Source organism: Sinocyclocheilus grahami, unplaced genomic scaffold, assembly GCF_001515645.1.
Source record: "Sinocyclocheilus grahami isolate Dianchi unplaced genomic scaffold, SAMN03320097.WGS_v1.1 scaffold2460.1, whole genome shotgun sequence".
Classification (NCBI taxonomy): Eukaryota; Metazoa; Chordata; class Actinopteri; order Cypriniformes; family Cyprinidae; genus Sinocyclocheilus; species Sinocyclocheilus grahami.
This window is the reverse complement of record NW_015507639.1, coordinates 1-17,212: the sequence shown is the minus strand read 5'-3', so window position 1 is coordinate 17,212 and position 17,212 is coordinate 1.

The window sequence follows — 17,212 nt, the reverse complement described above, 5'->3', positions numbered from 1 at the left end:
TGGCGCCGTAGTGAATTTACTTTGTAAATAACATATCTGCACACTAATAAACATATCTGTACATTTATCTAAACAATTACATTTTTTCCTATACTTCTATTTCTGTATATAGTACATTATTCATTTTTTCAATTTTTTTTTTTTTATTATATTAGTTTTATATTACATCCCTACTGTGTTATTCCTATGTATGTCTACACTATGTTTGTACTTTCTTCTACACTGGAAGCTCCTGTCGTCAAGTCAAATTCCTTGTGTGTGTAAACATACTTGGTAATAAAGCTCTTCTGATTCTGATTCTGCTCTGCTCAAACCGAAAGCAGGACTGAAAGAAATAGAATCATTATCAGAGCTGCTGAAAAGTACTTGGATTTTGAGAATGTTACTGTTGATATGATAAATGAAAGGCTCAAGATGCAAACATCAAACAGTCAAATAGCAAATAGTCAGTCAACATGTGGTGATTCTTAATGTTAAATGTAAACAGCATTGGTTACCATGGAACCAGAGGCCTGTTCTGCCTTTCTGAGGTGTTAGGTGCATTTCGGGGGAAGGGTCCATAGACCCTCGTAATTGGCCATTTGGTTAGGTGACGGGGAGTTCGATATTATTTGTTAAATATAACAAAAAGTTGTGTGTCTGATTGGTCCAAATGCTACAGAGGCTCAAACTGATGTCACACAATTTCCTGATGTGTTTGTGTCTTGTGCGGTTACTCGTGCTATGAGCAAGAGTAGTTCTGATGTTTTGCAAGATTTGGAGCCTAAGCCTGAATATTCGTTGAAGATGACTGTAACTGGCCTCTCTGTTCTTTCTTTCTTTTCATGTGGGGAGTAGGTTAAAGCTCAGCATGAGGATGACACTTTGAAAGAAATGTTTACTTCTGTTTTGCCTTTAAATAAGATGGGAGAAGTAGCAAGTGGCTATTTTGTTGAAGATGGTTTACTGGTTCGGAAGTGGCTATCTGGCAAGGATGTATTGTTGGGCCAGCCCTCTTTTCAGGTTGTTGTCCCTACGTCTTTGATGGAAACCGTCTTGAAAACAGCACATGGAGATGTAGCTGGTCATTTCGGGGTAAATAAAGTGTATGGTCAGTTTTTGCGTCACTTTTATCGGCCTCGTATGAAAAAGGATGTTAGACAGTACATTAAAACTTGTCCAACATGTCAATTAACCGGTAAACCCAACCAGCCTCTTAAACTGATTCCTTTGTATCCTATTCCAGCTGTGGAATCACCATTCCAGCACTTGATAATTGATTGTGTTGGTCCATTGCCACCGTCAAAGTCAGGTAACACTTATCATCTTACTGTAATGTGCCAAAGTACAAGATATCCAGCTTTTTATCCTCTCCGTTCCATCACGACCCGTTCCATAGTGAAGGCCTTGACTCAGTTCATATCTATTTTTGGTATTCCCAAGGTCATTCAGAGTGACCAAGAAACTAACTTTACCTCTGGTATGTTTCAGGAGGTGTTAAAACAACTTGGGGTGAGGCATAATCGATCTACTGCCTACCATGCACAGAGTCAAGGGGTTTTGGAACGCTTTCACCAGACCTTAAAATCTCTGTTGCGGGCATACACTGTGGAGCTCAATCGTGATTGGGAGGAGGGTTTGCCATGGTTGTTGCTAGTGGCTCGGGAGGTCTTCCAGGACAGTTTGGGCTTTAGTTTTAGCACAAAGTGCGTGGACCACTGGCAGTTCTTCATGATGGGTTAAAGGAGCATGAACCACCAGTGAGTTTGTTACAGTATGTAAATGGATTCCGAAGACGGTTGCTTTTAGCAGGAGAGATGGCTAAAGAAAATTTGTTGAAAAAGATAATGAAGTGCTGGTTTGGTAAGAAGACTGAGTCCCGTGAGTTTTGTGCTGGTGATCAGGTTTTGTCTTTGCTACAGTACCTCTGCCTGAGTCCCCTTTCTGTGCTAAGTTTTCTGGTCCTTATACTGTGGTTCGCAAAGTATCTGATCAGAATTACTTGACTGATTCTGAGATACTGATACTGACTCAGTTGTGCCATGCTAATCTATTAAAACCGTTTTATAATCATTCAGTTGTGGCTGAGGTGACTCCAGTTGCTGTTGCAGTGGCTGCTGTTTTTTCCCCAGTGACCACTTTGCCAGAAGATGTTGTGACACCTGACGATTGTCTTTTTCAGCCACATTTGAACAATTCTGAGAGACTAGCTAATTTGGAGAGCTTGGTTAAACATTCACCTGATCAACAAAGAGCTGAGCTGGTGTCCTTAATTTCTGAGTTTTTCTGTTTTATTTCCAGATGCTCCCACCCAGACTCATCTAATAGAGCATGACATAGATGTGGGAGAAGCCAAGCCTATATGTCAGCGCTTCTATCGTGTTTCACTGGATAAGCAGCATTATATACAATCTGAAATGAAGTACATGTTAGAACTTAATATTGCAAAGCCATCTTCTTCCAGCTGGGCATCTCCTTGTTTACTGGTTGCTAAATCAGATGGTACATACCGTTTTTGTACAGATTACCGTCAATTAAACTATCACAAAACCTGATTCTTTCCCTCTACCACACATGGAGGATTGTATAGACCAAACTGGTTCTGCCACCTTCGTCAGTAAATTCAATCTATTGAAGGGTTACTGGCAGGTACCACTTACTCCTCGTGCTCAAGAAATTTCTGCATTCATCACTTCATTTGGCCTATATTCTTACTACGTGATGAGTTTTGGCCTTAGAAACGCCACCTGCCACCTTTCAGCGCCTAATACACCAGGTATAATCTGGTTTAGAGCCGTATACTTGGATGATGTTGTGGTTTATTGTCAGACCTGGAAACAACAACTCTGCCGCACCCGAGCCCTATTTGAACGCCTTGCTGAGGCTTGATTAACCATTAACTTGGCGATGTGTGAGTTTGCCAGGGCAACGGTGACCTATTTGGGTAAGGTAGCTGGGCAGGGTGTGGTGCGTCCTGTGAGGGCTAAGGTTCTGGCTATTGATAATTTCCCTCCAAGTACTAAGCGTGAGTTAATGCGTTTCTTAGGAATGGTTGGATATTATAGGAGCTTTTGTCCAAATTTTTCATCCGTAGTGGCTCCTTTAACTGATTTGTTGAAAACAAAAGTCAAATTTGAGTGGTCATTGTCTTGTCAACAGGCCTACGAAAATGTCAAGATGTTGCTTGGCACAGCACCAGTCCTGGTTGCACCATGCTTAGAGTCACCTTTTCAGATCCAGGTGGATGCTAGCCAAGTTGGTGCTGGGCCTGTACTATTACAGACTGATGAAGATGGTGTAGACTTTTCTCGTAAATTCAAATCTCATCAAATACATTATTCAACAATTGAGAAAGAGACATTAGCCTTGATTTTGGCATTACAACATTTTGATGTTTATTTGACAAGTGGTACTGCTCCTATTGTATTTTCTGATCATAATCCACTGACCTTCTTGCATTCTTTGCAGAGCCCAAATCAACGTCTGATTCGATGGTCTCTCTTTCTACAGCCCTACTCTTTAGATATTACATAGACGGGGCGTGGATAATATCCTGGCTGACACCCTGTCCCGTGCTCCTTGTGGGAATTGATAATTTTATGTCTTTTCTTTTTCATTCTGTGTTTTTCACCTTAAATATTGCTTTTCTTAGGCGCCAAGAATTGCTGGAGAGGGAGATACCAAGAGTGAGACGGGAGGTGGTTTTGGCCAAGTACTAAGTGGGTGCTGAAATTAAGTGCTGGTGATGGGATTTAATTTATGTACGGTTAAGGGTTTCATTTTGTAGTCTGACCTGAAATGGGTTAATGGATGATGCCCTTAGGTAAGGTCCTCCTTTTTTATTAGGGGAGGTGTCACGGTCTTGCCGTGTTTTTCTTTTTGTTCATCATCGGAGTATGTCCGTTTGTGATTGGGAACACCTGTCTGCAGATATTTACATGTCTGTTTGCTAACTAGCAAGGGTGGGAGTTGTTCTTGCTTTTGCAGGAATGGGCACAGGTGGCAGGTGTCCTTGGTTTGGAACTTCTACACCACCAGATCCTCGCTATTTTCCTGCAGTTTGTGGTCCTGGATGTGATCGTCGGCGTTTGATTGTTTATTCTATTTTTCCTGTTATGTCTTCCCCTAGAGCAGGGGTGCCCAAACTCGGTCCTGGAGGGCCGGTGTCCTGCAGAGTTTAGCTCCAACCCCAATTAGACACACCTGAACAAGCTAATCAAGCTCTTACTAAGCATGCTAGAAACTTCCCGGTAGGTGTGTTGAGGCAAGTTGGAGCTAAACTCTGCAGGACACCGGCCCTCCAGGACCGAGTTTGGGCACCCCTGCCCTAGAGACTTATATTAAAATATATTTTTGCAACGCATTTCTTTGTGATCGCCCTTTTTTTCAGTTATGAGCTGAACTGTAACAAGTAGTTAGTGGATGAGCAGTGAATACAATAAAACCACACTTCCATGTTGGTACATGCTGTTACATACTGTATGTTTAATGAACTGTATTTTTTCCTGGACAGTAATGATTGAAATGTTCATTTGCTTATTATAGCCAGGACCTAAAGGCCTTTTTTAGAAGTTAAATTTTCTTAAAACATCAATAACGATAAAAAAAACATTGATCAGTGACAATTTATTTTTCCTGTGTTAAAATCCAGGAAAGGTACAAATTAAATGCACTATAAAATGCATTGTCCATAACTGGCCACTAGGGTGCAGTATAATCACAATAATTAGACATCTGTCCATGACAGAAGTGGTATAGGACAAATAAACTTTTTGACTGCAGTATTTAGATTAAATTAGTTAAAACAGTACAGTTTAGGAGGGTAGTGTGTGTGAAGTAATTTCATGTTTTCTATAGTTTTTTATGTCTTTTTTTTTTTTTACTTGCCCTATACAGACAAAACAGGATTAAAAGTATTCACCAATAAATATGTCATGGTAACACTTTATTTTAAGGTGGCCTTGTTACATATGTTACATGTACTTACTATTATAACAATTAATTAAAGTACATGCAAGTAACTCTAAGCCAAACCCTAACCATATTGTAAGTACATGTAGTTAATTAATATTACTCAGCACTTCAATGTATAATTACACTATTACAAGGACACGTTAAAATAAAGTGTAACCTATGTCCCTTACTAATATCATGCAAAATTAAATAAAATATAATACTGTATATAAAATCTAAAATAACACTGCATGATATTGCCACACAAACCAGAACAGAAACTATGTGAGCACCTTCATCAGTATGCATATAGTTTAAATACAAGCATATGTTTCTTTATTGAATAATAGCCGTTTGTATTCTAACCATTCACATACTGATGAAGGTGCCCACAGTGTTTCAGTTCTGGTTTGTGTGTGGCCATATGATGCAGTGTCCTCATTAAAGATATGGGTGGCCTGGACGAAGCAGCTCCTTATGATTTATGTATTGGTCCAAAGGATGTAGTACCATTTTCCTGACTGCAGCAGTAAAAACAGGCTATTGTTTGGGTGTCTCAATGATACCTCAAGAAGCAGCTGAAGACACAACTTTTCCACAAGCACTTAATCACCCCACCCTTAAACCACCTACACACACACACACAAAGAAAAAAATAAATTTTCTACTCTTCTTTAGCTTGCTTCCTATTCTAGTTGTTTAATAAACCAGGCATTGTGTATTTTGATTATTGTTGTTTCTCTGACGAATTTGTTCTGTGCTTTGGTATAAAAATATAACTGTAAATTATTTCTTAACTTCTGCTTGTACTTTACCTTCAGTCATACACTCAGTTGACCATCTGCACGTCCCATGCCAGGCGGTAATCCTACCTGATGGGATGCTTTAAATAGTGCCTGTGTTTTCAGTCTCTAGGGGGTCCTCATAAACTTGTACTGCTCCTGATGCCACCCTGCTGTCCCACCCTGACTGAGCTGTTGGTATGTGTGATTCATTTCATCTGTGACTGAAGGTGTGAAGTTGGTCACTTTTTTTGTTATTGATTTTTTTGGGTTATATTTATGCAGAAATATAGACAATTCTAAAGGGTTCACAAACTTTCAAGAAGTACTGTATATATATATATATATATATTAAAATGTTAAGCCGTTCTAGCTGAGAATGTTGGCAGCAGTGTAGATTTTATATTTCATGTAATTTTATTTGAGAGCATCAGATGTAATAAATGTTAATTAAAAGCAAGTGTGCATTTGAGAAAATGTTGGGCATTAAACACCAGACTAATGATTTGCAGTTGGTGGATTTTGCATGAACTTTGATATCTAGTAACAAACCCAATACTTCTAAACCCCCACTTACTGCAGCCATTTATTCATGCAAAGCCAGTTCCAGTAAAGCAGCCGAGTCCATGTGTGTGCTTATGCAAATTAATCTCCTTATGGACTAATCTAAACCCTCTTCCATGCTGGTTATTTCAACTCTTTCCTGATTCAAGTGTAAACTGTCCAAAGCAAAGAGCAACTTTGATGACTTTGCAGCTTCTTGTATACGTTAAACATTATTCTATTCAATTTATTTAAAGTGACAACACTGGAGAGAATCAGTTTTGCAACTGTGAAACAAAATCTAAATGTGAGTGAAACACATGAAATATTAAAATAGCGATCATTAATTGATTATTTCACATTTTTACATATTTCAAATTTATACAATGTGCCTAATGTTAAAATTACATTAATTATATTAAAATTACGATTATAGTCAATGCACATGCTTTGTATATTATTGCATATTAGGCTAATCAAACAGGTCAAAGCTGCTGATTGGTTATTACAGGTTTATTACAAGCAGTGGCACACTCAGATCTTGCTATCAATCCATTAGCACATTTGATTTGATTTAATTTAATTGCATCTCATTTCAGTAATACCCATCATGCTGAGCCAGAAGTCTTTAGTGCAGTACGATGAGCATTTCTTTCTCTGCAGCCCAGATGTGCTGTTGATTCCTGCAGGAGGATGCTGGAAGAGAGAGGTTGAGACACTTCGATTCCCTTCTTGCATATTCATGGATGGGTTTCAGACACTTCAACTATTCAGCTGGATGGATTTTCTTAAGGAAGTGTCCAATGTACTGTCCACCTTGAACTGTGAGTCATGGGATTTAATGCCGTTTCAGTAGCGGATAATCTGAAAAAGAATGTGTTTGGCCCTTTCTGAACACAGGCCACTGAATCTCATCCGTATCTTTTTTTTAAATTATTATTAAAATTGCCTGTTTTGTTATTGTAATGTGAACTTTCAGGCTTAATTCTTTAGGGGTATAACTATGGAGGACCAAACATTCAGAAATAAAAAAAAATAAATGCAATAATAAAAATATATATTCAAAAGAATAAATTAAATAAAAAATATATATATTTAGGACTATATGAAAATTAATTATAGGACTACATAAAAATGAATTTGTTTTATCAAGCTCATTTATTTCTTTATATATTTTCCTATTATTATAGTTATTTAGTTATTTTTAGTATTTATGCTGCCTTAACATTTTAAGTTTAGTCAACCTGAAATGTGAAGCTGTATTATGGGACAACACTGATATTTGAGTTATCACAACAATTAAATTAAATCCACGAAAGTTATTATAACAATAAGTTTTAAATTGTTATAGCCATTTGCAACAATAATTTTTTACAGAGCCGTGACCCTGCCTGAACTTTTTAACATGAAGGCCCAAAAACCTGACTGAAGGCCATGGGCTGAAAGTAAATGTTGCATTATATCCAACTATATTATGTTAAAATGTATTACATCATTACTAAATTTGAACAAAACGTTTAAATTATATTTTAAATCAAATTCACTAAAAATTCATTTAACATTAATAAAATGTTAAAACAAAAATATAAATTAGAAATGAAGATATGATCCCCCTATGTTTATCCTCCTGCGCTTGTGAAATGGTATGGCTTTAGCCCATAGTTACTGGTTTGAGCATCTCTGCCTAAAAGGGACAGCTTTGTACCTCATTTCCCCCTGAAAGGTTATGCACCTTTTAGGGATAGATAAGGAACAAAGTTGTTATGACAGTGAATCTGTCAAAGCCAATCCCCTCTTGACTCTACATGTTGCCTGTCTTGAGATGGTAACCCCTGTCCTTTGTGAGGCGCAACTTTCATTAAACATCTGTGGAGAAACCGTTACAGAAGGAAAATATGAGACCATTGCTTTTTCATATCCCCCTCAGGAAGGAAACATTTGAGCTACTCTGCTGTAGAGCCACAAGCTGTGTAGCGAGGAGGCAGAATCACACAGCCCAGCCTTTCACAAACAGCTGCTTGTAGTGCCACTAGATGTGTTGGTGGGAAGGGAGTGGAAGCTGCTCCCTGCACTTCTCAATGTGCCAGAAAGTGTTATCAGTTCAACGTTAATACATGTGTCTTACTTTCCATTACCCGTCCCTTTATCATTGTGTGTATATCAATGAGAAACTGCCTCTGAATTTAAATGAGACATCCTGCTGCTTGTTGCTTATGTCTGTTGCTTGAGTGCATCATGAGGAAATTTTCTGAAAGGGTAATTTGTGTGTTTCCTCCCTTAATTTAAAAAACTTTTTTTTCTCCCTAATGACTGAATCTTAACAAAAGGAATAATGGTAGCACTTTACAGTAAGGTTCAATTTGTTAACATCATTCATTCGTATTATTGTAACTGACAATGGACAACAATTTACGATAATGTATATGATAATGTTCTAATGTTATATAAATATACTATGGACCATTTTTATAAGCTATATGGTGCGTTTTCACAGTATTTTTTTTTTATATATTTTTTTTAATGTACACACTTAATGTAAATTTATAAAGCTGTACTTTGTGTTTTATTACCTTAGCATTAAATTACAGAAAATGACAATGGACAACAATTTACGATAATGTATATGATAATGTTCTAATGTTATATAAATATACTATGGACCATTTTTATAAGCTATATGGTGCGTTTTCACAGTATTTTTTTTTTATATATTTTTTTTAATGTACACACTTAATGTAAATTTATAAAGCTGTACTTTGTGTTTTATTACCTTAGCATTAAATTACAGAAAACTGGTTAAAGGGGTCATATGATGCGATTTCAATTTTTCCTTTCTCTTTGGAGTGTTACAAGCTCTTGGTGCATAAAGAAGATCTGTAAAGTTGCAAAGACTAAAGTCTCAAATCCAAAGAGATTTATATTCTTTATAAAAGTTCAGAGTCAGCCACGCCTACCTAAAACGGCTCGTTCTAGCACGCCCCCACATATCTACCTCACTATGTGGGAAGATTTGCATAACGCCGCCCAAATGTTCACGCAAAGAAAGAAGGCGTAACTTTTATTCTCGCTGTAGTATTGTTGACGCTGCAGCCATGTCGTGAAGATGCTGTGTGCTTCGTTGTGAAAGCGAAACTACTTTGTTTGGTCTTCCAAAAGAGGCCGATATCCACTTTGTCATGCATATAGCTGATAGACCATTGCTTTTTCATATCCCCCTCAGGAAGGAAACATTTGAGCTACTCTGCTGTAGAGCCACAAGCTGTGTAGCGAGGAGGCAGAATCACACAGCCCAGCCTTTCACAAACAGCTGCTTGTAGTGCCACTAGATGTGTTGGTGGGAAGGGAGTGGAAGCTGCTCCCTGCACTTCTCAATGTGCCAGAAAGTGTTATCAGTTCAACGTTAATACATGTGTCTTACTTTCCATTACCCGTCCCTTTATCATTGTGTGTATATCAATGAGAAACTGCCTCTGAATTTAAATGAGACATCCTGCTGCTTGTTGCTTATGTCTGTTGCTTGAGTGCATCATGAGGAAATTTTCTGAAAGGGTAATTTGTGTGTTTCCTCCCTTAATTTAAAAAACTTTTTTTTCTCCCTAATGACTGAATCTTAACAAAAGGAATAATGGTAGCACTTTACAGTAAGGTTCAATTTGTTAACATCATTCATTCGTATTATTGTAACTGACAATGGACAACAATTTACGATAATGTATATGATAATGTTCTAATGTTATATAAATATACTATGGACCATTTTTATAAGCTATATGGTGCGTTTTCACAGTATTTTTTTTTTATATATTTTTTTTAATGTACACACTTAATGTAAATTTATAAAGCTGTACTTTGTGTTTTATTACCTTAGCATTAAATTACAGAAAACTGGTTAAAGGGGTCATATGATGCGATTTCAATTTTTCCTTTCTCTTTGGAGTGTTACAAGCTCTTGGTGCATAAAGAAGATCTGTAAAGTTGCAAAGACTAAAGTCTCAAATCCAAAGAGATTTATATTCTTTATAAAAGTTCAGAGTCAGCCACGCCTACCTAAAACGGCTCGTTCTAGCACGCCCCCACATATCTACCTCACTATGTGGGAAGATTTGCATAACGCCGCCCAAATGTTCACGCAAAGAAAGAAGGCGTAACTTTTATTCTCGCTGTAGTATTGTTGACGCTGCAGCCATGTCGTGAAGATGCTGTGTGCTTCGTTGTGAAAGCGAAACTACTTTGTTTGGTCTTCCAAAAGAGGCCGATATCCACTTTGTCATGCATATAGCTGATCTGTACTGGTCGCTGAGGGAATACATCAACTTTCACCATGGACCAGAGTCCAGTCCAGGGTCCGTCACATGTGGTTGCCGCTCATTCGTCGCATTCCGCCGGGCGCGCCATTCTCGACTCCGCCACCTCAGCTCACGCTAGCCCGGCCTCAGCACATGCTAAGCCGGGGCTTCGGCTCACGCTAGCCCGGCCTCAGCGCACGCTAAGCCGGGGCTTCCCCTCACGCTAGCCCGGCCTCAGCGCACGCTAAGCCGGGGCTTCCCCTCACGCTAGCCCGGCCTCAGCGCACGCTAAACCGGGGCTTCCCCTCACGCTAACCCGGCCTCAGCGCACGCTAAGCCGGGGCTTCCCCTCACGCTAGGCCGCTGTGTTGTTCGTTGTGAAAGCGAAACTACTTTGTTTGATCTTCCAAAAGAGGACACGACTACAAATTAGTGGTTAAGTTGTATTTACCACACTGTTCCAGAACAGTTTAACCCAAATATCCAGATGTGTGCAGCACATTTTATGGAGGACTGTTTACTGATCCTGGGAGAGTAACTTTAAACTACAAGCCGGCTGTTCTGACTCGCGTAAGTACGTTTTCATTTAAAGGTTTGCCACTAATGATTCAAACGCGAGTTTTGGGCAGTGTGGAGTAGCACTTGTTGTTTGTCATTTCTCCGATCACAAATGCAGACAGAGTTTTATGTTTATGCGGCGCGATGCAACGCAACGCATAAAAAGACAGTATAAGTCATTATAATCAGTAATTATGTCCCCACTGGATGCAACAAATGCCTCGTATATAATGGGTTTGAATGTTTTTGTCTCGTCGCTCCGGCCGCGACACGGCATCAACAGTATGGTGAGGGGCGTAACATTTCCGTCGCACGCTTGAGGTATTCGGCCAATCACAACGCACTAGATAGCTGGCCAATCACAGCACACCTCGCTTTTTCAGACCGATGAGCTTTGTAAAAATCGACGCGGCATAGAGGAGAAACAATAATGTACAGTATGTGGAAAATAATGTGTTTTTTTAACTTTAAACCGCATAAACACATTTCATTACACCAAATACACAAAATAGTGTTCTTTTTAGCAGCATCATATGACCCCTTTAATGCTGCTACATGAGCATTTCTAATACAACAGACTGACAACAAATTTGACATCTTTCTCTCGGTTTTTTTTTTTTTCCTCTTTTGGAAAGTAATGGAAACGCTATTTGTTATTGGGGCAAATGGGAACGCAAAAACAATTTGTTGTAGTTTTTGTTCACCATTATATAATTTTACCCATCTAAGATGACTTATGCGTCTGAGAACCCCTGAAATAGTGATGCCAAATTAAGCAAGGATTCAATGATCAAACTGATCAAAAGTGACAGCCAAGACTAAACTGTACAAAATATTTTTGATGTATCAGATAAATTCTTTTTTTTTTTATTAAAATTACAGACATTACATAAATTACATACATACTTAATAAAATACATACAAACATAAATAAATACAATATTAAGATGCACAACTGTTATCAACATTGGCAACAAAATGTTTCTTGAGCACAAAATCAACATATTAGAATGATTTCTGAAGGATCATGTGACACTAAAGACTGGAGTAATGGCTGCTGAAAATTCAGCTTTGCCTTCACAGAAAAAAAATATATAATAATAATAATAAAATAGAAAAAAAATTATTGCAATAATGTTTCACAATATTAATGTTTTGCTGTATATTTGATCAAATAAATGCAGCCTGCATGGTTGAGCAGTAAATAACTTATTTCAAAAACATTGTGCCAGGACATAGACACCGCTATAGAACTGATCTGATATAGCATATCCACATGAATATCCAGCCAATCGCTTGTCTGGAGACACAGAAAGGTAATACTAGCATGTGTGATCTCATGACTTGCATTTATATGTTAGTTGAATTTGTCTCTAGATATTTGGCATATGTGCATGCTTGAGGGAAAAGCAACAAATGAATAATTAATGGACTAAATATGTTAAGTGCTTTCAAATGGTCCCTAAACACTCACCAAAGCTACTACAATTATCCCCTTCTCCTTCCTTTTATACTTGCTTGTGTGTATTATGTATGCATGATTGATTCACTACAACACTGCCATAACTTCTTTAATAAACACTGTAAATTGGATAATGCAGCCCTCACATATGATAAGGCCAAGCTTTAAGAAAGTTCTCTTACTGGAGGAAAGTCTGGTTCAGATTGTTGGAATAGCGATATCTTTACCTTGGTAATTCGTTTTTGAGATTTGTTTTCCTTTTAACCTGCCAGTAAAACTTGTGACAGAATAAAACCAGGAATTGGCTGAACAATTTCAGAATCTCAGCTCACATGAATGCACCAATGTATTTAGTGACTTTGTTCATTATCTTGAATAGTGGAACAACTTGATGCCTTTTGCATTTTCAATATTTTTCTCAAAGGACACATTTACCCTATTTGAATTGCAGCGTCCCTGACTATATCCACAGAGAGAACTACTTAACATTTATAAATATCTCTAGAATGTCACTGGTTGAATGAGAGCCGAGGCGGTTGCCATGACAAAGGGCTTGCATTGTTTGCAATACATGCTTGGCTTGCATTGTTTTAAAAGACAAATTAAATCGGAGAGCTGCACAGGATGTGAGCCAACAGGGTGTGTGCAAAATGCGAAAATGCACACCATCAAAACTATTTTCAAAAACGCATGACAGAATTTTCTAATTATGCAGAAAAAGATAAACAGTTTATTATAATATTTTATTATAATCTGTCTTTTTTCTGTATAGTTATAAAATTCAACACATATATATATATATATATATATATATATATATATATATATATATATATATATAAATAACATTATATTTACAAACTAAAAAACAGTTTTTTTGTGTACTGATTCATTATTATTTAAAAGTTTGTAAAGTATGATTTAAAACATAAAACAAGAAATAAAATTATGATAGATACATTTATAATGTTACAAAAGATTTCAATCTTAAATAATGTTCCTTTGAACTTTATATTATTTAAAGAATAAAAAGAAAATAAAATGATTTTGATTTCCACCAAAATGTTAAGCAGCAAAAACTGTTTTTAACATTGATAACACAAACCATTATTAATAATTGAGTAACAAAAGATAATTGAGCATTAAATCAGCCTATTAGAACAACAATGATTTTCATTTAGTTATTCTTTTTTTTGTTTTTATTGTTTATATTTATTTTGATCAATAAAATCTGGCGATGACACTACTGGGGGAAAAAATCCAGATTGCTTTATAGCACTTCAGATGCATTGCTTACAACTGTGCCACCTTGAGTAAAAGATGTGGCTCCTGTCATGAAATGTAGACATTTATGTTTGCCCTTTAGTGCATTATCATCTATCCACATACTTCCAATGGGTTTGTAATGAATTGAGAGGTGGCACGGCACCCTGTCTCCAAACTGCTGTCACTGTCAGGCCTGTGGAAGCACAGTCAGCAGCTTTTCAACTCTAGCTGAATTTATCAGAGTTTTCCAGAGTGAGAGACTCTGAAATGCTAAGTATGCTGTTTATTGCCTTCATCGGCTATCCATGGTGGCAACTCACTCTCTGCCAACAGAAAGAACAGAGCCCCTTTAGTGCATTTTATGTGCTCTTTAAAGGAAGTTATGGCAATTTGTCTGTCCCTTGCAATAAAATCCATAATGCCCATAAAACTGTATCAGTCAGGGAGAGGCTAGAATAAATATCAAACTCTCAGTAAGAATAACAGTATCATTTATCTGAACTGTTTGGTTTTCTGTCTGTTTCAAAGTTTGGGATAAAAGTATCCTTAAACCACTCTTAAAGGAACTGTTCACCCAAGAATGAAAATTTGCAGGAAATCACCCTCAGATCATCCAAGATGAGTTCACTGGAGCATGTATTATTATGGATTATGAACTGGAAATTTCACCAGAAGTGAGGATTTAAAGTTAAAATGCCTTAATGATTATTTGGACTCTCATTCTGACGGCACCCAGTCACTGCAGAGGATTCATTGGTGAGCAAGTGATGTAATGCTAAATTTCTCCAAATCTGTTCCAATGAAGAAACAAACTCGTGTACATCTTCGATTGCCTGAAGTTGAGTAAGAGTAAAAGTTCAGCTTTCTTTTTTTCTTTTCTTTTTTTTGGGGGGGGTGGGGAGCATAAACTATTTCCAAAATAATTGGATAAAAATTACATTGACAATCATAAATCGTATTAGTTTTATCTTCATTAGTAAATTATTCATAATTTTAAATCATTTTGGAATTTGGTGTGAGTGGATGTTACATTTTACATTTTACATTCTATTAATTAATTAATTCATTCATTTGTACAATCATATATGCTCTATTTTTTGCTTTTAGCTATTTTTTTTTCAATCCTATAAATTATCTTACAATTGTGTAAATAATGGAATTTTTATTCATTACATTTAAGTACCTGAGATGCATCACATCATATTTCTAAAAGTCAGATATACCCTTTTATAGAAAGCATTTTCACTTTTAAAGGTTTAAGATTTCAAAAGGTACTACATAACAGAAATTACCCATAATCTTAGTTTAGTTATTTTATGTAATCACAGCAGTAAACCACAATAGACTTTTAATAGATATTAGTCATTTGGATCTACATACCCTTATGAGTTATCAAGCAGCCCAATGCGTGTGCTGTTTCACTTCTCCATTTTAAACTCTTAATTACAGGTAGAGATTTTCAGTCATTCCCAATGGCAAAATAACTCCATGTATAAAGATTAAGACTTCTGTGTGTAGGCCCTTGTGTGGAGATATTTGATAGCATGTCTGTTTATTTCTAGTTGCCAGCTTTTAAATGCCTGGGTGGGAAGGTTTAATTAAATGGATTATTTACCCAGTGAAATGTAAAACTGGGGGTTGATCCAACACTCGCAGGATGGCAATGCTATTAGAGGTCAGAAGCACCAACGGTGATGAAGTTTAATTTCCGAAATCTTTAAACCATAAAGTACAATTTTAGACTGTCAGCACTCGGAAATCAAAGCACAAATCATGTTCATGAGAAAGTGCCCAGCTAATGATTGCTAATCCTGTGTTGCTTCTGTGGTCATAATACAGACGTCACATAAATATCTGGATTAGAAAAGTCAGTTTGTGCTGTGAGGGACAGGGCATTAGAACGTTGGGAAGGGGGCAATCGGCGTGCACCGTGAGCATTTTTTCAAGGAAAAAGCTCCGCTCTCGTTTGTCTCTCTTTTCGAGGAAAGAGGGGCAGCCATCTGCTTCCCGCAATTCAGGATTGAAGGGAAGCTTCAGAGGCACGCTGCTGAGGCACGGAGGAGAATGAGCTCGTGAGGATCGCATGTGGATCTGGCCGATGAGTTTGAAGAGGTTTTTCCCTCTCGCGATAGTCGGCTGTGGACGAGAGTGAGCCGCTGGAGGATGACGTTATTTCATTAACATTGTCTGATCCAGGGGCCAGTGCTCTGCTGGAAAGCAGGAAAATGTCTGAGGAGGGCAAAAAAGCTGAGGCTGAGCTTTCCCAATCCTCCTGCCCTGCGTATGATGAGCTTTTGAAAGTTATGAGTCACGCCAGGGCGAGGCTTTACTTGCCGTGAAGCGGGTGAAAAAATATATATGTATATATTTATTTTAAAAAAAAATTTATACAAAATAAAAAAATTTTCTGGCCATAACCCTCCAGCTCAGGTGAGCCTTCCTTTCTTCCTGTTTTCCATACAGAGATTGAGAAGAAATGGAAGAGGCAGTTTTTTTCTCAGCTGCCTTTACGAAGGTCCAGGTCTGAGCCCGAACAACCCAAGGGGTCCTGGCCCATCTCGGTTTGAGGATCAGAGACGAGCACAGAAGGCTAGTGTCACGGCTCGCGCTCCTCCCCCGCCCGTGGGTAGGGGTAGGAATAATCGCGGGTCAAACGAAGGTAAGTAAAAGATCTAAGGGATGTGATCCAGACGAGGCATCAATGCTTTCGTCCGGATCAGAGTGATACTTGAGTATTTGTGTGTATTTAATGCGCTGGTGGTTGTGTATATCTTTCTGCTAGCTTTCTTTGCAGTGTTTCCCGGGACCTGTGTGTTTCTGTCCTTTTTCTAGGGTAGGTCCTCGATGAGCACCCCTCTGCTGGATTCAGAAACCGGGTGCTCGACTTGCAGTGTTTATTTCACTCGTCGATATATGTCCAGACGGTAAGCCGGGTTTCTGCTTCATACTTCCTGGATTATGCGACCAGGTCACAGGCTTCTGCGGGAGCCTTCTTGATCATTAGGCCCCCGGCACGGCACTGCAAAGATTTCCTGGACGTCCGGGCTGGGCTTATGCTTTCAGGCTGCCCTGTCTAGTCTACCATATCTAGGTCGCCCTGAGGGGCCTCCGGATCACCAGGATATCCCCTCTTGCTGAGGCATCGAGCGGGAAGTATAGGTGGCATTTGCAAGAACCTTCTTGTGTAATGCTGTCTCAGGCAGTGCTCCCCTCACCTTAGAGGGTTGTATTTGAGCTTTCCTCTCCCGTTTGGCTCAGTACTTCCGGGTATCTGTGAGCCGATGCTTGGAAAACTCTTAAATCCAAATACTATGGTAAGTGCACACGTTAATGCTTTATATGCTTTGCGCACTTTCTAAAATCCACATAGCTGGTAAGTGTGC